Below are 24,844 nucleotides of genomic sequence, written 5' to 3'. Positions count from 1 at the left end.
TCGAAAAATGCGTTTTTCATACCACAGAAGTGGAGTTTCTCGGATTCATCCTGACACCTCAAGGAATCCGAATGGACTCGCGGAAAGTGGACGCCATTCTCAAATGGCCATCTCCTAGCTCTGTGAAGGGAGTGCAAAGCATGCTTGGCTTTGCCAATTTCTATCGAAGGTTCATCCCGGAATTTTCTCGAACTGTTCAACCCATCACAGCTCTCCTAAAGAAAAATAAACGCTTTGAATGGACTCTTGAGGCTGAACAAGCCTTTCAGGACCTGAAAACCAAATTCACCTCTGCACCTGTATTGAAGCACCCACGCCCAGATCTCCCTTACATCGTGGAAACCGATGCATCCAGTTCGGCCATGGGAGCTGTCCTGTCGCAAAGAGACGCAGAAACTAACCAACTACACCCTGTAGCCTTTTGGTCCAGAAAATTCTCTCCACCTGAACTCAATTACGCAATTACCGACAAAGAACTACTGGCTATTAAATCAGCTTTCAAGGCTTGGCGTCACTATCTTCTCGGTGCAAGACACACCATCACCATAATTATGGACCACAGAAATTTGCAGTATTTAAAGACGGCCAAAGCTCAATCTTCGCGACAACTCCGATGGGCTTTATTCTTTGCGGAATTTGATTTTGTAATTACCTATCGCCCTGGCTGCAAGAATGGTAAGGCAGATGCCTTATCCCGGATAGGCATGGAAGAACCCAATTCGAGTTTAGAACCTGTGCCAATCATACCGGAACAAAGAATTCTGGGCTTGACTTCATTGCAAACCATTGAGGACATCCAAGCTCAAGTAAAACAGCTTTTTGACTCTTCTGCCTTACTGGAATGGCTGATTTACCCTACTTCCAAGAGGGGTTATTTCTGCCAAGTAAAGAATTGCAGGAACTTGTCATTACCCGTCAACATGAATCATTAATGGAAGGACACCCCGGTATCGCGAAAACAGAAGAAAAGATCAAACGCCACTTCTGGTGGCCTTCTTGGAGAAAAGACATAAAGTCATTTGTGTTGTCTTGCGGAATCTGTGCCCAAAATAAGAGTCAAAAGAAAAGGCCAGCCGGCCTACTTCAACCTTTGGACATTCCACCAGCACCTTGGCACACCTTGTCAATGGACTTTATAACTGACCTGCCTCCTTGTGGTGGTTACAACACGATTCTCGTAATAGTGGATCTATTCTCCAAAATGGCCCATTTTATCCCTTTAAAAGGATTGCCGTCAGCTTCCACCTTGGCCAAGGAATTTATGGAAAATATAGTGCGGTTACATGGTTTCCCTTCCATATTATTCTCAGACCGTGGAAGTCAATTTATCTCCCACTTTTGGAAGAAATGTTGCCAACTAGCACAAATAGACGTGCGGTTATCCACCAGCCACCACTCCCAGACCGACGGACAAACCGAGAGAACCAATCAGGCTCTCGAGCAATATCTGCGGTGCATGTTACACCAATCCGAGTTGAATTGGAAGGACATCCTTTGGATTGCAGAATATGCATACAACAATTCAGTGCATTCTGGAACCGGACAGACTCCTTTTTATACCCTGTATGGTCACCATCCTCGGACCTCTGACCTAGATCCACCTCTGACCCTGGAGATGCCTGCAGTAAATCACCTACATTCCACAATAACCCAAGCCTTCAAAGAAGCTACAACCCACTTACAGCAAGCCAAGAAAAAGTATAAAGAAAACGCTGATTTGCACCGAAGTAAAACTCCTCCTTACCAAGTAGGAGATCAGGTATGGCTAGCAACTAAACATCTACCCCTCAAGGGTCAGCGAACTTTTAATCCCAGATTCATTGGGCCTTACCCCATCAAAGCTATTATCAACCCAGTGGCCTTTAAACTCGATTTACCATCCAACATGCGGATTCATCCCGTTTTTTCACGCATCTCTTCTAAAACCAGTACAACCTGGAACCAGACTGTCTGAGCCCCCAGGCCCTGTCCAAATTGATGGAGAATTAGAATTCGAAGTGAAAGACATTTTATATTCCAAGATAGTTAAGTCGAAACTCTTCTATCTTGTTGATTGGAAAGGATATGGACTTCAGGAAAGATCTTGGGAACCCAGTAACTATGTTCACGCACCACGATTAATTCAAAGATTCCATCGAAGATTCCCGCACAAACCAAAACCCCCGGAGGAAAAGACCTTGGGAGGGGCCTTGAGGGGGGGTACTGTCATGATGCCTACCTCTAAGGAGCCAGGCCGGGCCCAGCAACCCCAGAGGCAGACATCATTTTCCCCAGGGAAGTCTCAGCTTGCCCAAGTCGGGGCCCTTTGGACTCAGTCCTGGCGCCTTAGGCGTCAGGCTCATAGCGGACCCCAGTCCTGGCGCCTTAGGCACCAGGCTCATAGAAGAGGATATGTGTTTAAGTGCTTGGGTGCACACTTACCTGATGCAGACCTTGCTGCTTCATCCAGGCCCTCTTGAGGCCTGAATGGGACTACTTAACCGGTAGGACTACTTCACCACCCGGGTGTGGTCGGGGAAGGATACATACCTGATTGGTGGAAGGATACATACCAGGAACTTCTTCCAAGGCTATTTAAACCCCACCCGAACAGCCACACATGCTTCGCGTTGTTCTGCACCTAGCAGCTGGACGCTCACTGTGTCAGCTCCTGCATCCTGACTTCAGCCACGCCTGCCAGCACCCTGGAACACCTGCAAGGGGTGAAAGGAAGAGAATAGGAGAAGAAAAGCCCTTACCTGCTAAATCTGCATCCCGGAGTCATTTCTCCAACGGCCCTGAAAAGGAAGACATCATTTTAAAGGCATTTCGTTTCGATCGCTGCAGCGCTGCATTTTACTCACCTTTGCAAGGCGCTTCCATCTTCAGCAGCGATCTTCCGGATTCAGCTACGCCCCGGCGCCTAGAGGAAAAAAGACAAGAACAAAGGTGAGAGGGAGAAAAGGAATAAGGAAAGCTCAGTTTCCTTTTAAGTCTTACCTGTTGGATTATTCCCACTGCATTTCGGGTCCTGCCGCTTCCTGGCATCTCCGGACCCCGGCCCCTATGGGGAAAAAAGACAAAGACATTGAATGAGCGAATGCAAAGACATTACCTGAGCGCTCATCCAGAACTGTTTCACTTCGGGTCGGCGCCATATCTCCGGCACTCTGAACCCCGGCCCCTAAGGGGAAAAAGACATAAGCATTAGCGCTTGTTGCAATTAGACAACGAACATTATTATTAAGCTTGAACTTTTGAACAGAACTTTTACAGCGCCTTACCTGAACAGTCAAGCTTACCTGAACTCCCATCAATCCTCAATCGAGTGAAGTAACTGGGTTTCAACGCGCCCCTGCATCAGAAGCAGGATGGAGAGCTCATCCTTCCAAACCCTAAGGTGAGGCTTCACGGGGAATCGTGGAGGAGGTATCGTGGAGGGTTGGAAGGGAGTGGGAGGCTTGAGCATTGTTCCACAGTTGGTAATACTCCCTTTTCACGCACAGGAGGGTATCCAACGAGCCAGGGAAGCCAGAATAGAGGGGCCCTTCCTGTCCATCTTCAGAGTTCTGCGCCTTCGACGCCGCGCCTCCGTGGGAACCAGGTGAGCGTTACACCTCCACATAGGAATCATACAGGAAAAGCATGCAGAAAACATAGTTCTGGCAAAGAAGCAAGGGGAAACACTACAGAAAATCCAAACTAATCTGGACTCTGCAGAGCAAAGGCTCCAGAAGAGCCAAGAATCAGAGACATAAGCTAGGAAGTACTTGATAAAACTAAAGGAAGATCTGGCTCTCTTACAGCAAGAGAAGGCAGAGAAAGATACTCAAGTATGGACACTGCAAAAGGAGTGTCAGGAAAGGGCCCAGTATTTACAATCCAGGCAGGAAGTACAGAGAGACAATGAGGCTCTCTTTGAAAAGAATGATAGGCTCCACAAACAGATAGCCATGCAAGAGCAAATCATTGAGACCGGTAAGGCCTTAATAGAGGAGCAAAAGAGTCAGATTTTGGCATGTCACCAGGGAATAGGGGCTGAAAGAGAAGAGGTAGGAAGGGACAGGGAAACCTCTGAACATAACATCAGGACCCCTGTCATCAGGGTCTCTAACCCCTTTAGTACCATGGACTCTGCCGCCTTCATGCCCAATGGCTCATATGAACCAAGGGCCACAGGGATGGTAGACTTCAGCACAATGGGAAACATGGGACTGACAGATCAGCGCCTCCCAGAAATGGATGGGCGGGCATCTCTGTACAGATTCCCAAATGTTAGGGCTAGCTTCTCTGATCAGGATGACTCCTGTGAGGGGAGAATCAGGGAATTGGATCCTTAAAAATACCACCTACCAAAGGGTCAGTCTGTAAAATTTGGTGAGGAACTCCAGGAAAGCAGGCCCACACAGAGTATCTTAAAGACCTCTTCCCAGCTAGGGTAGTGGGGGGGTACGCAGCCAATCCTGGGAGCAGGGGAGAGTCAGAAGACTCTTCTGAGCGCTACAGGCATCCAGAAACTAGGCCCCCACATTCTGCAAGCCATTCACAAGCTCGCAGAATCAGGGAGAGCCTGGAGGATCAGATAGCCACCTCCTGTAGCAGTGCCTCTGAATCAGAGGATGAGTGGACTCGGGTGTCTAAGACTAAAAAGGCCAACAAAATTAAAAGCGCTCTACTGAAAGATCCCCTGAAACAGATTAACGCCATTAGGAGCGTCATAGCTCCCTATCACAAAAATGCCAAATATTCAGTTTGGGAGCACCTTGAGTTATACGAGCAAATGATGGATAGTTTCCATCTGAAAGATAGCCAGAGTTGCATCCAATATGTCAAATGGACATTTTCCCCAGAGTACACAAGCTTCTTTGCGGGGCTGGAGGATCAGAACCACTCAAGAAGGTCCACCTACAGGGTGGCCATCTTAAAACATTTTTCTGTACATAGGAACCCCAAAGAGGGCCGCAAGGCGGCCTACAATCTGCAGTGGGGGGAAGACCAGGCCCCACAAGAATGTCTGCAAGAACTAAAATGTGCCTTTGCGCAGACCACCAGGAGGGTGCGCACCGACAGTAGGGAGTTCATTAATATCTTCTTTCATGCACTCCCTAAATACATCATTCACGACAAGAGATCACTAGACTGAGTCATTGAACAGGCGACTCATATTTATGAAGTGCAGAAACCCGTAGAGAATAAAAATAAAAATAAAAAACCCAAACCAGCCAACACCCCTGCTGCTGCTAGGGTGGCGGAGGTGAAGGTTGCCCCCATTTTAGATCTAGAGATGGGCGGGCCTAAAAATATTCCTGTACAGAATCCATCTTCTAACCAAAGAACCAGAAGGCCCTCGGGCCAATCCCAAACAGGTAGTCAGGGAGGTAACCCCACAAATGGTACCCCTAACTCCCCTGATTATAATCAGCCCCCATTACAAGGGCAACAGACCCATCCTGGGGTATGTGTGGACTCCCCCAGCCCAAGGGGGGAGATCCAACCAGGTAGCTACCAACCCAGGAAACTTCCATCCTAACTTTGCCCAGGAGGGCAGTAATTCCCCCAAATGCCGGGTTGAGCTTCTTTCCCTGGTACCTGCCAAACTTCAACTCCCAAAACAACCCTCCTTTCTTTCCCCACTTTCCTGAGCCCAGACAGCCCAATCCGGGAGAGGGGAGGCCAAGGGGGGAGGGTTACCAGAACTATCCCAACCATGGGTATTATGGGAGAAGGGACAATTACCCTTACCGTGATCCACCTAGGATGGATCAGAGACCCCTGTACCAGCCAGAGCGGGTGTCCCAACTGGAGCGCATGTTGAGTGCTCAGCAGAACCCTCAGATGAGCATGCCGGCTCAGAACTCCACAAACCAAGGGTCAAAGCAATGATGGAGAGAGAACCCTGACAATCCACCGGTCCCAAAGGAGGAGGCACGGGGGGAAGGGGAGTGTAAAGCCTTAGAGGAAGCTTCTTTCCCCACTTGTGAAAAGCCCCTGGAAACCCCGGAACCGGAACCAAAATCTCCTGCCCCCAAAAGTCTGCAACCTAAAGAACAGAGGGCGGGTAGGAGAAATAAAGGACCTAAAAAGACCCATTTTTTGGAGGAGGTTAGAGTCTTCCAATTTGAAGGAGAGCGGTCCTCAGATGACTCTGGGAAAAGGATCTTCTCCTTCAGGGATGGGGGAACTCCTCCCAAAGAAAAATTGGTCCTGAGGGATCCTAATCACGACTGGGTAAATGTGGGGACTGAGTTTGAACCGCCCATCATTGAACCCCGGAATGACGAGCCATAAAATCACCTTGCCCAAACAGATTCTGGTGACTGCCTCAAAAAGAGGGGAGGGCGGCTCAGAATCAGAACCAAGGGAGCACAGAACTCCCCCAATATACAACTGCCACCTTTTTCTTACAGATCCCTAAGCTCTCACATTGAATCCAGCCCAAGCTTCCCCTGTGTCAGAATCAAGAGTCAAGAAATTAATCCACCAACTGGCCCAAAATTCACATTATCTTTGCCCCCTTGAGGAAAAGGAGGGAAGATGTTATGCCCCGGTCCAAATGCAAGGGCAATGTACATTTTTGGCACTGGTGGACACTGGATCCCAAGCTACCCTTCTGTCAAAAAGAGCCTTTGATTAGCTGAATTCAGGAAGGGGGGAGAGATACCAAATCCCTCTCACCCCTCTTCCTGGACAACTTCAGAACTTCGATGGGAATGAAATTCCTGTCGAGGGGACTGCGGATTTAGAAATTGAAATTGGGCGACACAAGGTGAAACACCCGGTCATAGTTGGGACTCCAGAGGGCACACCATCTTTACTGGGGAATGACATCCTGCGTAGATTGTCTCCCCTAATAGATTGTGTAAATGAGGTCCTCTGCACCCATGCTAACCGACCAATAAAGTTAAAACATAACATCAACCATGTTAGTCTAAATGGCACATGCCACATGGTTGAACAAAAAAAGGATAACATTGAACCTTCCTTCCAATCTCAAGTGGCATTCCACACTGGAAGGAAATACTCTGAAATTCTATACCAATTCACAATCAGAAAATCCCACTTCCATAGTCCAAAATGATGAGAAACCAGCTCAAAGCTTGGCTGACATTCAGAAAATTGGAGAACAGTTGTTCATCCCTATTCAGTTAACTGAAGGGAAGGACTCTGTTCTCGCCGAGTGTGCGTGAATAATGGTAAAAGCTTCATTAGCGCAGCCATGTTCCGAAAACTCCCAAAAGATCCAGCCATTCCCACATTTCAATTGATAGACAAATGGGAAATGGACCTAGAAACACCCAATTCCAAACATCTCCTGCCTAGCAGGTGTAGGCTCAAAATGTCCATAGGCAACAAGAGCATAGTCCATAATCGTTGGGTTGTGCGAGATGCCCTGCCGCATTTTATTTAGGCAGTGACATTCTCAATCTCTTTGCCATTTGTTTGGACCTGATAAACTTCAAAGCCTGGTCCCGATTAGCGGGTAATCCCAAGGACTTTGATGATCGGGAGAAAGCATTTCAGTCAGTTCAACTGCTGCCATATGCAGTTGCAGTTCAGATTGGAGAGGAAGTCACCATCCCAGAACCAACCCGACTATTCCCACTTGAAGTAAAAATTAAAAGACGACAGAAACTGCTAAATCCTGATGCATATGTTCACCTCAACGCCCATTTCCAACAGCAAGGGTTGGGGTTAAACCCAACACCACTAGTCAATACAAAACACAACACATTTCCAATAGTGGTGGATAACAGCGACCTTAGGAGTTTCACTTTGAGTGCAGGCACCATTATTGGAATGGCGGTTGATGACTGACATTTCTCCATAGATTTAGGTAATGAACTGGTAGGCCCAATCCCCAATGACTGTTTTGACAGCGTTAGCGACAATGACACAACACCAGACAGGATCTTCACCCGGCATGGGGGGGGAATTTCCTGGTGTACTCCTCCTGCCCTTATTGTAAGGAAGAGGTGACCTGTGACTTCAGGAGGGATGAGGTGATCTTTCAAATCCACCAGGACTGCCTTCCCCACCTGAAGCCATTAGTCCAAGTTAGTACTTTAACCAGGGACTTCTCCACCCAGCTGGAGGAGGCCGCTGAGATAACCAAACCAGAAGTCTTTCCGGGCTTCAGGCAGATGGTTGAAGAGAGAGTCAACCTAGCTGACGCCTGTGAGACTCTTGAGCAAAAGCTAAAGTTGAAACAAGTTTTCTTAGATTTTCAATATCTCTTTGCGGTGGACTCATATGACTGTGGTCGCACCGAAATCCACACAACAACAATTCCCACAGACCCTGGCTTGACTCAAGTGTTTGTGAAGCAATAGCGTTTACCTCTCGCATCCATGGAGTCCCTCACAGAAATGATTAAAAACCTTGAGACCTGTGGGATAATTCGTCCAGTCCACAGCACCTTCAATAATCCGGTGCTGGGGATTTTGAAACCAAACAGCCAGTGGAGACTCTGTGCTGACCTAAGGAAGCTAAACAAATGGGTCCCCACTTCCCAATGGCCTTTTCCCTACATTGACCAAAGGCTGGCCCAGATCCAGGGGTCAAAGGTGTACACTGCCATTGACCTGACCAATGGGTACTGGACCGTGCCTGTCAGTAGGGAGGACCAATACAAGCTGGCCTTTACCTTCGGGAGCAGCACTATATTTGGACCCGGACTCCCTTTGGATACATCAACTCTGGCAATGAATTTAATATCTTCTTACATAAGGCCATGCCCGACTTGGGTGAAAGGGGTAACCTGGCCTATGTAGATGATGTTCTGATCAAAAGCTCAACTGTAGAGGAACACATAGCGGAGATCCGTTATGTTCTGGCACAGTTGAGGGCTGCCAGAGCAAAATTATCTTTCCAAAAGGCACAGTGGTGCAGGACCCGTGTCAATTTCATGGCGTATGAGATGACTCCTGAGGGTCTCTGTCCCCAGGAAAAGAAAGTATAAGCACTCCTGAAACTAAAAGACCCCACAACTCTGTGTGAGCTAAGGAGCCTCCTTGGACTGACTAATTACAGTAGAAAGTTCTTTGAGGATTACACAGAGATCACAAGACCCCTGATCCATCTGTTGAAGGGGGGGTCAAGTGGGAGTGGGGTCCAGAATAAGCCGAGGCAGTAAGAAAACTTAAGAGAAGCCTCTCACAAGTGCCTTGCCTAGCTTACCCTGTCAAAAACAAGGAGTTCTTCTTGGAGACAGGGTTCTTAAATACATGCTTGACCGCAGTATTATACCAAAAGCATGACAAGGTCAATAAAGTCATCTCCTATGCGAGTAAGACTTTATCCTCGGGGAGGAAAAATTCAATGATTGTGAGAAGGCACTCCTGGCAACGGTGTGGGCATTGAAGAATTACCACCCATTCATCCAGTGGGAACACATTATAGTTGAGACTCCACACCAGCCTCTGCAATCTTCATCTTCAAAGTGACAGAATCCAGCATGGAAATGTGAGTAATTCCCAAATTAGTTCCTGGATTCTGTCAGTGCAAGGCTTTTCTGTGGAGGTCAGATATGGCCAAAACAAGGAGAGTCACCTCACGCAAGGTCTGGCTGACTTGCATGATTGTGCCAGAGAAAACTGTCTCGCGGACGAGAGTCTTAAAATCAAGGACAACATGGAGGTGTACATTAATTCCCCACTCAAAGTCTATGAAGAAGACAAGTGTGAGGGAATGTCCACTGTCTACGTGGATGGGTGTTCCTACCATGTTTACAACAACGGGGAAAAGGAACTTCTGGCCGGCGTGGGGAATGCCTGGGTGAATGATGCCCCATAACCCTCCACTGGGTACAAAATCGGTCCCCGTCGTAGTCAAGTGGCAGTGTTGATGGCTGTGCATTAAGCCATCCTCACTTCTGTCCAACACCAACTCCATGAACTGGTCTTAATCACTGATTCAGATTATGTCTGGAACAGGTTCATGGAGCACCAAGTTAACTGGAAAACCAGAGGCATGCTATGTGCTAACAATAAACCACTAAAACATGGAAAACTAATACAGAATATTGATGATCTGGTCGCCTCTAGTGGGATGACCATCTACTCGAAAAAGATCAAGGGCCATTCTAAAGTAGAGGCACCAGACAAAACTGGAAATGAGTTAGCTGATCAGCTGGCCAAAACCAGAGCCATCCAAGGGGATCTACTTGAGATCGAGTCCCTGTGTAAAACCTGATAGTATGGAGAAGCCTGGTTTGTTATCATTAGAGAATCATTACGAGTGTAACCATGGATATGTTTACGTCATTGAATAGTATAACCAGAGGTGAGGAGATTGTAGTTTTTAGGTGTAGATGGAGATGACTTGGAGAGAGACGTTTTTGGTTGGCATGAGATCAAGAGGCAAATGAAAGGAAGTTGCCATTGAGGGAGAATCCAATGGCTTTGGGAGTTTGGAAGCTTGGGGAAGCATTCTGATGAGAGCAGAGTTTGAGAGCTTGGCAGAGAGAGGCCTGGTCCTGACTGACTGGCTGGTTGCAGAGTTAGCGGGAGAGGAGAGACAGAGCAAATGACAGGAACAGGGGAGTATTGCTGAATAAGACACGTGCATAGGGAATTAGAACAGACACTCACACAGAGCTATAGATGGGGTAATCAAACAGAGTTTGTTTTAGAGAGAGAGTGTGAAGTATGGTGTGGAATGGAGAGGTTTGGAGTTATTAGGAAACTTGCATTAGAAGCCTGTAAGGCGTATAGTTATTGCATTGCTGGTAGATTTGCACCAAAAGCATAAAAGGTGCACATTTCGAGATTTGCATTATAGTTGTGTTTGCATCATGCATTACTATGTATGATTAAAAGTGTTTCTATTGTTGAATCGATTCATGTGTTTTCTTTATGTCTTATGTTAATGTGTCCATTGGAGTAAGATAGGAGTAATCTAGGAGTAACACAGTGCACAAAGGCCCTGAGATACAAGAGCAGGGGGACATAGTGATCCACACCGCCCTAGCAGATTGTCTAAGACTGATGCATGGTCGCCTACTAGGGCTATGCCAGTGGTAGATTTTGTCTGATTTGTATCACTGTCTCATACCTGTTGGGGGGAAATCCAGGTCACTGCTATCACTAGATCCCAGACAAATGCCTACAATGAACTCTCAACTGCCCAGTGGTGTAAGGAGACCCCAGATGCTGATTTTATTATGGCTCAAAAAGGGGATCCAATAATTGGTAAGTTTTATCAACACATTGAAGACCCTAAGAACTTTCCCCTGACGGATACTGATTGCATTGGGAAAGAGGACCTCAGAGTGTTGATGAAATGTCCAAAAATGTTTTGAATCCAAGACGGTTTGTTGGTGAAGAGATCCATATACTGGCTGTGACCAGTGGGTGGTCCCTACCTCATTCCGAAGCCTGATGCTAAGTCACGCCCATTATGCGGCCACACACGTTCATCAGGGGTTTCATACGACATTAGAAATCTTACGAGAGGTTGCATACTGGCCACACATGGGGCAGGACCTCAACCAATACTTGAAGGGGTGTATTGTGTGTGCACATTTTCAGCCAACATCACTCACACACTGTGCTCCCCTTCAAAAGAGGGGGATGACACTGCCTTGGTCAGATTTTCAAGTCGATCTTATCGGGCTTGTGATTCGCTCCTCTAGGGTGAACAAGTACATGTTAACCGTAACATGCTTGTTTACTAAATGGGTGGAATGTCTCCCGGCCCCAAATTGCAAGGCAGAAACAGCAGCTGCCCTGATGATCAATCACATCTTCTCGCGTTTTGGACTACCCCAAAGGATTGAGTCAGACCGAGGTAGTCACTTCACCAGCAAAGTGATGACAAAGATGTGGGAGATACGTGGGGTAAAAGGGAAATTACACATTGCATACCACCAGTCCTCCAGTGGTGGAGTTGGAGGTACAATAAAACCATTGTGAGCATATTAAAAAAGTTTATGGCAGACTCTGGGCCAATTTGGGATATTCGATTACCCCTTGTCCTGATGGCCATCAGAGCTACCCCTTCTTCTGCAACAAAAATGTCTCCACTTGAGCTGATGACTGGACGAAGGATGGTGCTACGGCAGCATCTGCTCTACAGAACACAAGTGCAGACCTTGATAAATGCCTCCACAACTCATGAGTATGTTGAGAATCTGAGAAAACACCTTCAACATGCTTTTGCGTAGGCTGAGCAGAATCTGGAAAGATCTGCAGACAGTATGAAGACCCACTATGACCTTAAGACAAGCAAAAAGGAATATCAAGAAGGAGACAGGGTCTACTTGTACAATTTCCAAAGGAGCCAATCCAAGGAGTGCAAATTCTTCCCAAGTTGGTGGGGTCCTTGTGAAATTATGGACAGAATCTCGCCAGTCGCCTACAGAATCCGCATCCCCATGGGAAATTTGACAGAAGGGGAAGACAAGTGGATCCACATTAACCAGCTAAAGAGTTGCCATCCCAGGCATACTTTGTGGCAAATAGAAGAGCCTACTGGAAACCCAGGGGGGGAAAATCCAGAGATCTAAAAGAAAATAAAAACAATTAAATGTTCATTGATTACGTGCAAGGAAAGTGTTAAGACTATCATTGAATATGCGAGGAATAATGTCAACTGTTATTAAAGGCAGGCATCTGTTCCACTGCTGAAGGCCCCCGGGGAACAGTAGTGGGGAAATTTCCATAACCGTGCTATGTTCTGTTTTCTAGTACTGGAACTAAATCCACCTAATCACCAAGGAGACATTCTTTGGGGATCAGGAGGAAAGACCCAAGAAACCCAGAGTGTCGCTCCACACTTCCAACCAGAACCGGCGAGAAGAGTGTGTCGCATCAATCGCTGATGGGAGAAGCAACCGGATTTCTTCACATGGACCGAAGGAAAAAAAAAATCCCACCTGCCCGACTCCCCCAAGAATGGAAGTCACGCTGAAGTCAGGGGGGATGTGTGGGATATTTTTACCCATGCCAGTGCACGCCCCACTACACCCCTTTGCCAATGGGGAAAGGAAACTGTCAAAAATGGATGTGCCATACCCTGTGCCCACCAAATCTGCAAAACTGCACATAGTTCATTAATCACAAAAGGCTGCACCCCTCTGCCACACACAGGCAACGTTGATGTTAGAACAGAACTCCCTGCAGGAGAATGCCAGGGAGTGCTGTTACCTGTCACATGAAGCAAGGCCACAGAAGTTGGCTAAAATCCGAAAATGCTTTTAAAATACAGTTTTCCCAATCAATTGCAACCTTCAAAGTGCTGTTTTGGCACTAATTTCAGTCATTTTCCAGGTGAACTATTGAAATGAAAAGTGTGCTGGAACCACTGATCATCCAGTGCAGTCAGAGAAAACCGGGCCTCACTGCCTGACAGCTGCATAAGAAAATTAGATGTCAAACAAAGTTTAAAAGTGTTTCTTTTTCCTGAAGCAATTGCAAAGTTCGCCTATTTAAAGCATGTTTGTGAAGGGATTAATTCTTTTAAATGTCCAAATCCCTTATAAACAGTGCTTATTTTTATATGTGTTAAAGAAAATACTTTATTGTGAATTTTAAAGCAACCCAGTATTAGAGTTAAGTAACTGTTTAATTCTGATTGGACAGTGACCAGCCTGGGAAAGTTTCACACTTCAGTTTGACACTCCCTTGCTACGGGAAGGCTAAGGGATGCTGGAGGTTCTCGCATATGGAGCACAATAGACTTCATTATACATTCATCTTTTGGCTGAGCCAAGAACAAAAGACAGGCTGAGCATTGACCTCTGCTAGGGAGTGGCAGGCTGCTTCCCTCTACACTCCACCCTGATCAAAGGAATGTGACAGCTGCTGCCTTGGAAGGGGAAGTTACAAATGAGAACTTTGATGTTTAAATCCTTATTTCTGATTAAGTTTGAAACTCTAACTGTACAACCTGAAGGAGGATAAATAAGCAGGAAAAACTTGATTGTAGCAAAACTCTTGATGCTACAAGTCTAAGATTGTATATTCTTGTTCCAGTGATAATCGCCCAGATATTTACCGAATTAGAAATTATTAGTATAAACTGTTATGATTCAAATTGATAAAATTCTATAGAATGACAAATACAGCTCTCACAGAGATGAGGATTGAACGTGAACATAACCCATCAAATATACAATGTATGTGTCTGATGTTATTAGGGGACATAATTTTAGAAATGTACATTTGTGCAAAAGTTAACTTTTGGTCAAAATCAATGTGGGAGTTCCTAAATCTCATCATAAAGATGACAGCTTTTTTCTGACTGCCAACTAGAACAAGGCAAGTGCCTGTGGCCACTTACAGCCGTGGGGGTGTGTTTTGAAATCCTGCCCACACCATACATTTTGTGATGTCACTTGGTAGGATAAATATAGGAGCTTTACCACACATAGACACACACTGCTTCCAGAACCCATCCAGATTTCCACACAGTGTCTTGTTCCTGACTTCTTCATCTTGTCCAGAACTTTTCATCTTGCAGCTGACTCCAGATTTGTTTGCAGAATCCAGAATTTAGCATTGCTGAACTCTTTCTAGCTAGAACCAAATTCAACTATCCCAAGCTGGAGGGAATTTAATTCTGATTCCGTCTGGCTTGCTACCATTAAGGCTTGCCTGCTGAAACTTGCATCCTGCTATCTATCATGTCCAGTGACCAGAAGGGCCCATCCAAATCCAGTCTGAGGTGCAGTCCAAAATTGACCAGAACCGCACTGCTTATCCAATCCCGCCAGAAGTACCCTGCTGCCGGTAGACCTGACCCAATCCAATGACCAGAGCTTTGACAGTCCAATTTTAACAAGGGACTGTAAGTATTAATAGGAAAAACGGTGACCCATAGTATATTTGCATTGTCTTATCCCAATCTCAGCCCATCCCATCTTTAACTTCAGAACCCTAGTATTGTTAGAACCATTCTTGCGCTGATGTTCTCTCATCTGTGTTACAAAAGCATAAGTCATTAGTAATTTTGAGTAACTAAAGTAAATCCCAGAAAGAAACAGAGTATCCATCACGTGAAGGGTTACGCTGGCCACGTAACTGCGGAGAATCATGGGTGGCATTCTCTTTTTCATAGTCATTAATATAGTATAATAAAACCAATCTGTCATTTTTAAAACCAAATTTCAACTCTCACTGATACCTAAGACCCTTAGCTACATCCACAGCCAAAAACTGCATTGCGGAATAGCGTATTTGACCTGTTTTTATCAAAAATCGCATAGTGACATTTTGCTGCGAATTGACATTTTAGCTAAAGTTTACACATGTCTTTTTCCCGTTCAAAGTGTTTCTCAACTCCCATCCTGATCTAAAGTGTGTACTGTTGTTTATCTTGTAGCTCATGTGTGTTAGGACCTGTTTAGTGTTTCTTTCCTAAGAATGTTTATCCATTTAAGCATTTTTGACCATTTTGCATTATTTCATAAAGCCATTTTCACCTGTCAGTTTAAAAGTGTCAATTCTCAAAAATGGTTTTCTCTCTTGTTTGGGGAGGGAAGAATGCATTCAAACTCTAGACATTGTTTTTCATTCCTGCATACCGGCTGGTTATTTACCTCTGTGTAGGATTACTCATTTGTATCTTGAGAACATAGCAGGGGGAAATATTAACCTAAATGCTATCTGTTCACAAACCAAAACTGTTCTTTTTCTTGTGTTTTATATTCTGCATTATTATTAGTGAACTCAATTGCTTTACTTATTTTTGAATTGTATTGTGACCGCTTGGTGATTGCTGCCCCATATATATATATATATATATATATATATATATATATATATATATATATATATATATATATATATATATATATATATATATAACATGGCCACAGTAGTGGCCATGTAGTTATGGTTAAGTTGCTGTTTCCATAGGAAGAGCACTTTTTGGGCGGCTTATAACTTCGCTCTCCCTGGACGAATCCTCAGTTTTTGGTCACTCTGAATTTTTTTGCAAAGTTTGGTGAGTATTCGTCCAGGGGGGGCAAAGTTATAGGGGGGTCCCAAAACTTTTTTTTTCCCATAGACATTATGGGAAAAAAACTTTGCTCACGCCTACAGCCCAAACCGCTGGACGGATTTACACCAAATTTGCGGCAGGAGTGGCGGCTTGGTCCCGAAAGCGTGCTTTGCTCTATTTGGTGTAAATCCGTCCAGTAGTTTTAAAAAAAATGACAAAAATGTAAGTGAAAAAAATTAGTGATATCTCTGTTCGCTTCGCGGACACACTTCCCTGTTCGCTCCGCAGACAGGACGGTGATTGGGCAAGCAGCTTGCGTGATGTCTGCGGACATCTGACGTGCTCTCTCATTGGATGCGGTGAAAGCTTGCAGAGCGTCTGGCTTCAGAGACGCCCGCCATCTTTGTTCCTCACATGAGAGGCTTTGTATCCCGCCTGCACACAGTAAGTCCCACACCCCTGCTCATGCCCGTGTCTGTCTCCTGTTCCTCCCACCCGCCCCCGCTCATGCCCCGTGTGTCCTTCTTGTCACCCCCACTCATGCTCCGTGTCTTCCCTTTTCCTGCAGCCTCCCGCTCACGCCATCGGCGCACGGTGGCCAGCGGAGGGCCGAGGAGCGGGATCTGCCGCCTGCACACGAACGTTGTGTGTCTTTCTCCCTCCCGCCCACCCCCCGCTCATGTCTGTGTGTCTTTCTCCCTCCCGCCCACCCCCCGCTCATGTCCGTGTGTCTTTCTAGCTCCCGCCCACCCCCCGCTCCTGCCCCGCTCATGCCCTGCTCGTGCCCCGCTCGTCTCTCCCACCCGCCCACCCTACGCTCATGCCCCGTGTGTCTCTCTCACCCCCATGTGTCTCTCCCACCCCCTGCTCATGCCTGTGTGTCTCTCCCCTCCCGCCCACCCCCCACTCATGTCCGTGTGTCTCTCCCCACCTGCCACCCACCACCCGCTCATGTCCGTGTGTCTCTCCCCACCCGCCGCACCCCGCGCTCATGTCCGTGTGTCTCTCCCCACCCGCTGCCCACCCCCCGCTCATGTCCGTGTGCCTCTCCCCACCCGCCGCCCACCCCCGCTCATGTCCCGTGTGTCTCTCCCCACTCACCGCCCACCCCCCGCTCATGTCCGTGTGTCTCTCCCCACCCCCCGCTCACCCCCGCTCATGCCCCGTGTGTGTCTCTCCCCCTCCCGCCCACCCCCCACTCATGCCCCATGTGTCTGTCCCCCTCCCGCCCACCGCCCGCTCATGCCCTGTGTGTCTCTCTCCCCTTCCCCCCGCCCCCGCTCATGCCCCGTGTGTCTCTCAAACCTCCCCCCACCCCAGCTCATGCCCCATGTGTCTTTCCCCTCTCGCCCACCCCCGCTCTTGCCCCGTGTCTTTCCCCTCCCGCCCACCCCCACTCTTGCCCCGTGTCTTTCCCCCTCCCGCCCACTCCCGCTCTTGCCCCGTGTCTTTCCCCCTCCCGCCCAACCCCGCTCATGCCCCATGTGTCTCTCCCCCTCCTGCCCACCCCCCGCTCATGTCCCGTGTGTCTCTCCCCCTCCCGCCCACCCCCGCTCATGTCCCATGTGTCTCTCCCCCTCCCGCCCACCCCCGCTCATGTCCCATGTGTCTCTCCCCCTCCCGCTCATGCCCCATGTGTCTCTCTCCCTCCCCCCCACCCCCGCTCATGCCCCGTGTGTCTCTCTCACTCCCCCCACCCCCGCTCATGCCCCATGTGTCTCTCCCCCTCCCGCTCATGCCCCATGTGTCTCTCTCCCTCCCCCCCACCCCCGCTCATGCCCCGTGTGTCTCTCTCACTCCCCCCACCCCCGCTCATGCCCCGTGTGTCTCTCTCCCTCACCCCACCCCCTGCTCATGCCCCGTGTGTCTCTCTCCCCTTCTCCCCACCCCCCGCTCATGCCCCATGTGTCTCTCTCCCTCCCCTCACCCCCGCTCATGCACCGTGTGTCTCTCTCCCTTCCGCCCACCCCCACTCATGCCCCGTGTGTCTCTCTCCCTCCCGCCCACCCCCCGCTCATGCCCCGTGTGTCTCTCTCCCTCCCCCACCCCCCGCTCATGCCCCGTGTGTCTCTCTCCTCCCCCACCCCCCGCTCATGCCCCGTGTGTCTCTCTCCTCCCCCACCCACGCTCGTGCCCCGTGTGTCTCTCTCCCCTTCCACCGACCCCCGCTCGTGCCCCGTGTCTGTCTTCTGTTCCCCCCGCTCATGCCCCTGTCTGTCTGCTGTTCCCCTCATGTGCCGTGTCTGTCTCCTGTTGCCTCCACACCCCCCGCTCATGCCCCGTGTCTGTCTCCTGTTCTCCCCACCCCCCGCTCATGCCCCGTGTCTGTGTCCTGTTCCCTCCACCCCCGCTCATGCCCTGTGTCTATCTCCTGTTGCCCCCCACCCCCTGCTCATGCCCCATATCTGTCTGCTGTTCCCCTCATGTGCCGTGTCTGTCTCCTGTTGCCCCCCACGCCCCCCGCTCATGCCCCGTGTCTGTCTCCTGTTCTCCCCACCCCCCGCTCATGCCCCGTGTCTGTGTCCTGTTCCCTCCACCCCCGCTCATGCCCTTTGTCTATCTCCTGTTGCCCCCACCCCCTGCTCTTGCCCCGTGTCTGTCTCCTGTTCCCCCACCCGCTCATGCCCCGTGTCTGTCTCCTGTTCCCCCACCCACTCATGCCCGTGTCACTCTCTTGTTGCCCCCACCCCCCGCTCATGCTCCGTGTCTGTCTCCTGTTCTCCCCACCCCCCGCTCATGCCCTGTGTCTGTCTCCTGTTCCTCCCACCCACCGCTCATGCCCCGTGTCTGTCTCCTGTTGCCCCCCCACACCCCCCGCTCATGCCCCATGTCTGTTCCCCCCAAACCCCGCTCATGCCCCGTGTCTGTCTCCTGTACCCCCCACCCCCTGCTCATGCCCCGTGTCTGTCTCCTGTTGTCCCCCGCTCATGCCCCGTGTCTGTCTCCTGTTCCCCCCACCTGCTCATGTCCCGTGTCTGTCTCCTGTTCCCCCCACCCGCTCATGCCCGTGTCTCTCTCTTGTTGCCCCCCACCCCCCCACTCATGCCCGTGTCTGTCTCCTGTTCTCCCCACAGCCCGCTCATGCCCTGTGTCTGTCTCCTGTTCCTCCCACCCCCCGCTCATGCCCCGTGTCTGTCTCCTGTTGCCCCCCACACCCCCCGCTCATGCCCCATGTCTGTTCTCCCCACCCCCGCTCATGCCCCATGTCTGTTGTTCCCCCCACCCCCCGCTCATGCCCCGTGTCTGTCTCCTGTTCCCCCCACCCCTCGCTCATGCCCTGTGTCTGTCTCCTGTTCCCCCACCCCCTGCTCATGCCCCGTGTCTCTCCTGTTGCCCCCCAACCCCCGCTCATGCCCCGTGTCTCTCCTGTTGCCCCCGCTCATGCCCCGTGTCTGTCTCCTGTTGCCCCCCACCCCCCGCTCATGCCCCGTGTCTGTCTCCTGGTGCCCCCCACCCCCGCTCATGCCCCGTGTCTGTCTCCTGTTGCCCCCCCGCTCATGCCCCTTGTCTGTCTCTGTTGTTCCCCCCACCCCCCAGCTCATGCCCCGTGTCTGTCTCCTTTTCCCCCCACCCCCTGCTCATGCCCCGTGTCTGTCTCCTGTACCCCCCACCCCCTGCTCATGCCCCGTGTCTGTCTCCTGTTGCCCCCCGCTCATGCCCCGTGTCTGTCTCCTGTTCCCCCCACCCGCTCATGTCCCGTGTCTCTCGCCTGTTGCCCCCCGCTCATGCCCTGTGTCTGTCTCATGTACCCCCCCACTCCCCTGCTCATGCCCCGTGTCTCTCTCCTGTTGCCCCCCACCCCCTGCTCATGCCCCGTGTCTGTCGCCTGTACCCCCCACCCCCCGCTCATGCCCCGTGTCTCTCTCCTGTTGCCCCCCACTCCCCCGCTCATGCCCCGTGTCTGTCTTCTGTTCCCCCCACCCCCCGCTCATGCCCCGTGTCTGTCTCCTGTTGCCCCCCACACCCCCCGCTCATGCCCCATGTCTGTTGTTCCCCCCACCCCCCGCTCATGCCCCGTGTCTGTCTCCTGTTCCCCCCACCCCTCGCTCATGCCCCGTGTCTGTCTCCTGTTCCCCCACCCCCTGCTCATGCCCCGTGTCTCTCCTGTTGCCCCCCACCCCCCGCTCATGCCCCGTGTCTCTCCTGTTGCCCCCGCTCATGCCCCGTGTCTGTCTCCTTTTTCCCCCCGCTCATGCCCCGTGTCTGTCTCCTGGTGCCCCCCACACCCGCTCATGCCCCGTGTCTGTCTCCTAATGCCCCCCCGCTCATGCCCCGTGTCTGTCTCTGTTGTTCCCCCCACCCCCCAGCTCATACCCCGTGTCTGTCTCCTGTTCCCCCCACCCCCTGCTCATGCCCCGTGTCTGTCTCCTGTACCCCCACCCCCTGCTCATGCCCCGTGTCTGTCTCCTGTTGCCCCCCGCTCATGCCCCGTGTCTGTCTCCTGTTCCCCCCACCCGCTCATGTCCCGTGTCTCTCGCCTGTTGCCCCCCGCTCATGCCCTGTGTCTGTCTCATGTACCCCCCCACTCCCCTGCTCATGCCCTGTGTCTCTCTCCTGTTGCCCCCCACCCCCTGCTCATGCCCCGTGTCTGTCGCCTGTACCCCGCACCCCCCGCTCATGCCCCGTGTCTCTCTCCTGTTGCCCCCCACTCCCCCGCTCATGCCCCGTGTCTGTCTTCTGTTCCCCCCACCCCCCGCTCATGCCCCATGTCTGTCGCCTGTTGCCCCCACCCATGCCCTCTGTCTGTCTCCTGTACCCCCCACTCCGCCCTCATGCCCCGTGTCTCTCTCCTGTTTCCCCCACCCCCCGCTCATGCCCTGTGTCTGTCTCCTGTTCTACCCACCCTCGCTCATGCCCCGTATCTGTCTCCTGTTCCCCCATCGCCCACTCATGCCCCGTGTCTGTCTCCTGTTCTCCCCACCCCCCAGCTCATGCCCCGTGTCTGTCTCCTGTTCTCCCCACCCCCCGCTCATGCCCCGTATCTGTCTCCTGTTCCCCCATCCCCCACTCATGCCCCGTGTCTGTCTCCTGTTCTCCCCACCCCCCCAGCTCATGCCCTGTGTCTGTCTCCTGTTCTCCCCACCCCCTGCTCATGCCCCGTGTCTTTCTCCTGTTGGCCCCACCCCCCACTCATGTCCCGTGTCTGTCTCCTGTTGCCCCCACCCCCGCTCATGCCCTGTGTCTCCCTCGTGTTCTCCCCACCCCCCGCTCATGCCCCGTGTTTCCCTTGTGTCAACCCCCACCCCGCTCATGCCCCGTGTCTCCCTCGTGTTCCCCCCACCCACCGCTCATGCCCCTTGTCTCTCTCCTTCCCCCCACCCCCGCTCATGTCCCGTGTGTGCCCTGTACCCCCCGCTAATGCCCCGTGTCCCCCTCGTGTTCCTCCCCACCCCCCGCTCATGCCCTGTGTCTCCCTCATGTTCCTCCCCACCCGCTGCTCATGCCCCTTGTCTCTCTCGTGTTCCCCCCACCACCGCTCATGCCCCGTGTTTCCTTCCTTTTCCCCCCCACCCACTGCTCATGCCCCGTTTGTACCCTGTTCCCTCTCACCCCCGCTCATGCCCATGTGTCTCCTCTGTTCCCCCCCCACCCCCGCTCATGCCCTGTTGTGTTCTTTATACACCCCGCCTTCCCTTTCCATGGTGGCCATCTTGGTAAAAGATTTTCCTTCACCGCAGGCGTCCCGGTGTAGGAAGGAAAATCTTTTTGTTTTTTTTACCACCCGGCGTTCCCACTTTGAGGACATAAGATGTTAGTGGTCTTCATCTATTGAAAAGGATGTTATGGTGACGTTGCAGTAATAAAAACCTTTAAAATTTAGTAAAAAAAAATGTTACAGGGACGTTATGGTTAAGTTGCACTAATAAAAACCTATGAAATTCAATGAAAAAACTTTGTTAAAGGGACGTTATGGTTAAGTTGCGCTACTAAAAACCTATGAAATTCAGTGAAAAAACGTTGTTAAAGGGACGTTATGGTTAAGTTGCGCTACTAAAAACCTATGAAATTCAGTGAAAAAACTTTGTCAAAGGGACGTTATGGTTCCAAGTAAAACCGAAAAACCCTTGAAATTCGCCAGTTATGGTAAGCTAAGCAACCATAACTCGCGCCACCACCGTGCACTGCTAAGATTAACAGCCAGGACATCAAAGATGACATCACAAATGTCATCGATGACATCACTGATGACATCACATGTCTGGCTCACTCTTTTTTCTTTTGCTGACATATGTAGGCCACATAGTTTTCTTCAGTAACAGTCAGAAACTAAAAATGTTATTTTATTTGTAGACGTATCCTTCAAGTAGGTTCTTACAGTAATTCCCTTAGAGTCCAGTCACATCATATGAAACATATACATACGGGAAGACACAAGCTTGAAAGACAGCAATCCTTTTTGTGCATAAAGATAATCAATAGACTTGTGAGCACTTTCTGATAGTTCTGTTGTTTTTTTTTTTTGTTTTTATGGCTGTACTTTCCCTGTGGGTCCAATCACATCAAGTGATACACATACATAGGGTAAATAGCAGCTTTGAAACAGAGCAATCATTTATATGCATGAAAATAATCAGTTAAATTATGAATTGTTTCTGCTACTACTTGTGCTTTTTTTGCTAACTTCACTTTCCCTGTATATACCCATATTGGTATGTGTTCTTGTGTCTTTGTGTTTTGTCTATAGTAATGCAATTATGTAATACATGTGTTTTATTAGCTACGTATTACATATTTCACAGTACACAAAAATCTATTAAGAAAACAATTATCATTTCATTATTCAACATATTAACATTACGAATATTATACCTTCATCTTGTACGCTGCACACAATGTTATGTTTCTGTATGAGTAGCTTAGTATACTAGATAGAACCCCATAATAGAATGCTATTTATATCAATGCATCGTTCAATGCACTAATTATGGTATGATATTTATTGCAATGATCCTTGACACTTGTTTCGCAACATTATAATGAGAATCCCTTGTACACATATTTCATGAAAAGTACATACACATGTGATGTCATCAGTGATGTCATCAATGACATTTGTGATGTCATCTTTGATGTTTTGGGTGTTAGTCTTAGCAGTGCACGGTGGTGGCGCGAGTTATGGTTGCTTAGCTTACCATAACTGGCGAATTTCAGGGGTTTTTCGGTTTGACTTGAACCCATAACGTCCCTTTGACAAAGGTTTTTCACTGAATTATACATATATATATATATTTTAAAACTTATGTGTAATTTGAATATTGAATAAATAAATAAATATTTACCTTTACAAACTAGCCTGATTCCTGGTCCAGTGTGACCTGGGGTGTATTTTGAGAGGGGTGTGATATGAGTGGTATATCATTCAGAGTATTGAATTTATAGACACAAATAAATAGGTATTTCATTGTGCACAACATGCTAGGCAAGACCTGGGTGTGTGCCTGATTGAAATCCTTAACAATTGGCTGCAACCTTCCCAGGGGCTGCTTGTAGTGGGTGGGCAAAAGTGTTTGCTGTGGTGGAGTCTTTTTTCACTTTTGTTACCGGAGGAGGAGTTTCAACCTGGACCTTACTGGCATTACTCTATTAACATCAGTCCAGCGCGGCGCGGACGTGATGTGGGCAGAAGTGGTTGCTGTGGTCTCTGGAGGCATAGGAGATGACTCTGGGGCAGCAACATACCGGTGGATTTGGTTCTTGAAACAACTTCTTCTAATTCAAGCCTGGGTTATGCAACATCTCCACCAGCCCTTTTTGATGGAGCGGTTGCAGGGTCTTTGGCCAATTCTGGTCCTGCGACCTTAGAGGAGGCACAAGTGGATAGGTTTTACCTCGTGAACCTGGGAACTCGCTCATGGTAACAACGGAAACCTTAACCAAGCCTTATCCAGATTTGATGAAAACATAAATGCCATTATTTTGGGGGGGTTGGGGAGGGGGGTCATGGGATGGACTTGGTTTCTGATGTGTCTATTTTGGCACCTGCCATTTTTTACGAGTTGGGGAAGCGTGTTAGACTTTCTTTGGATTTTATGACAAACCAGTGTGCTCCTTTCCGAGTCTCCAGCACGTACGCAGGGCTTGACTGAAATCATGTTACTCCAGCCGACTACATGAATCCAAATAGATCGGATGCCTCTTGTTCACCTATCCCAATGAGATGTATGTGTGGGGGGCTGGAGGTACCCCCGAGTACTCAGGGAGGGGCGGGACTTCAAGAGGTAGTCAATACCGGGTCGTCCTCCGGGGTGCCTTCCGGCTCAGGAGGAGGGCCTAGCCAGGACCGGGGGGACACAACAACAGTGTTTGATGAATGATCCTTTCCAATCTTTGCACAGCTTCTACATTCAATGGATAAGGGCTATGACCCTCTCAGTTTTGAACAGCAAGAGATTAGACATTAGACAGACCCTTAAGGAACTTTCAGGGAAAGTTAGTTTCCTGGAGGGGTATATTATTGCCTCAAACAGGTTTCATAATCAGCAGGTGATCTGTGTGGGACCCGAGTTGGTGCCTATGGTCCATGTAGAAAGGGTAGGGTCACCTGTGCAGATTTTGCAAGAGGTCCAGGTCTTGGTTACAAACGAGGACTCTTTCCCTCAGTGTCTGTTTTTCAGGGCTGGGTGCTGAGGAGGCTCAAGAAATTTTGTAAAGCAGCCTTATCGAGGTGCTTCTGCCTGTTAAAGGCCCACAACCTAAAGAAAAGTGTTAGGCCAAAAAAAAAGTCTAAAAACTGTAAGCTCTCCCCTAAACAGAATAATAGAACAGAAGAATTAAGGATGGAGGTAGACAAAGGTATGACCCTTACAAAAGCAGATCAAGAGCGGAAAAAGGATTTCTTTAAGAGTAGGAAGGTAAAGAGCTCCATGAGGTCCAGGAGTGGGCCCCCTCAAGGCGTGGGGCAGGGGATGGAAGGGAGTGCTCC

Source organism: Ambystoma mexicanum, chromosome 3q, assembly GCF_040938575.1.
Source record: "Ambystoma mexicanum isolate Mex_15411 chromosome 3q, UKY_AmexF1_1, whole genome shotgun sequence".
Classification (NCBI taxonomy): Eukaryota; Metazoa; Chordata; class Amphibia; order Caudata; family Ambystomatidae; genus Ambystoma; species Ambystoma mexicanum.
This window is presented reverse-complemented; position numbering follows the sequence as displayed.